Source organism: Cynara cardunculus (genome assembly GCF_001531365.2).
Source record: "Cynara cardunculus var. scolymus isolate 2C chromosome LG 17, CcrdV1, whole genome shotgun sequence".
In the NCBI taxonomy this organism is placed as follows: domain Eukaryota; kingdom Viridiplantae; phylum Streptophyta; class Magnoliopsida; order Asterales; family Asteraceae; genus Cynara; species Cynara cardunculus.
In genome coordinates this window covers 15,944,803-15,946,093 of record NC_037544.1, presented here as the reverse complement: position 1 = coordinate 15,946,093, position 1,291 = coordinate 15,944,803, and positions in this window count along the sequence as shown.

Here is a 1,291-nt window from a genome sequence, read left to right as displayed (position 1 = left end):
ATTGATGCTTTCAATGACTATGCTTGTCCTTTTGATGTAGACTTTGTAGGCTTTGGCGGTTTGAGAATAGCCTAGAAAAATTCCTTCATCAGCTTTCTTGTTAAACTTGCCAAGATATTCTCTATCATTGAGTACAAAGCATTTGCACCCAAAGACATGAAAATATTTGACATTTAGTCTTCTTTGGTTGATAAGCTCATAAGGTGTCTTATGGTGTCTCTTGTTAATGATTGATCGATTCTGGGTAAGCATGCAGTGGAAATAGCTTCAGCCCCAAATGTGATGGGTAACTCCGATGAAGCAAGCATGGTCCTTGCCACTTCCACTAGGGTTCTGTTCCTTCGCTCTACTACTCCATTTTGTTGTGGAGTTCTTGCTGATGAGAAGTTTTGTGTAATGCCTTCGCTGAAGAGGTAGTCATCGATTTTGGCATTTTTGAATTCAGTTCCATTGTGGCTTCTAAACTTCACTAGTTTTTGGTGTAGAAGGACTTGAAGTCTTTTCATCCCTCCCATTAGTAGGTCTGGAACATCTGATTTCTTCTTTACAAATTCAACCCAAGTGTATCTGGAGTATTCATCGACCAGTACTAGCATATACATCTTTTCGAAGAGACTTTGAGTTGATATAGGCCCATAGAGGTCTATATGAATCATGTCCAAGGGCTTGGTGCAGGAGGTTTTTGACTTGGTTTTATGTGAGGCCCGTTTTAGCTTTCTCATCTCACAGGCTGAGCAAAGATGATCTTTTTCGAATTTGAGATCCGGAATCCCATTGACCAACTTCTGTGTGGCTAGTTTTGGTAGTGCATCAAAGTTGAGATGTGAGAATTTCTAATGCCATAGCCAATTTTCATCACTCTTATGAGATACAAGACAAAGGGTGTCTTGTCCCATGGAGGACTCAAAATCTAGAAGATARAKATTTCBTTMTCTMTTTGCCTTGATGATTGTGTGACCGGGCTTTGTTTCTATGATGCAGAAACCTTTGCGAAACCTGACTTCAAGACCCTTGTCGCAGAACTGCTTATGCTTAAAAGGTTGTGCTTCAATCCTTCGACATAAGCCACTTTGCTGATGGAGATGTGGCCTTTGATGAGAGTGTCATATCCCTTGATAATACCCTTGCTATTGTCTCCAAAAGTCACAGAGCCTCCATATTTTTCGATGAAGGAGGTCAGCTGACTTATGTCACCAGTCATGTACCTGGAGTAACCTGAGTCCATGTACCATGGTTGCACATGTTGGTCCTGCAAGACAAATTAAGGGGATTTAGGTACCCATTTCATAAT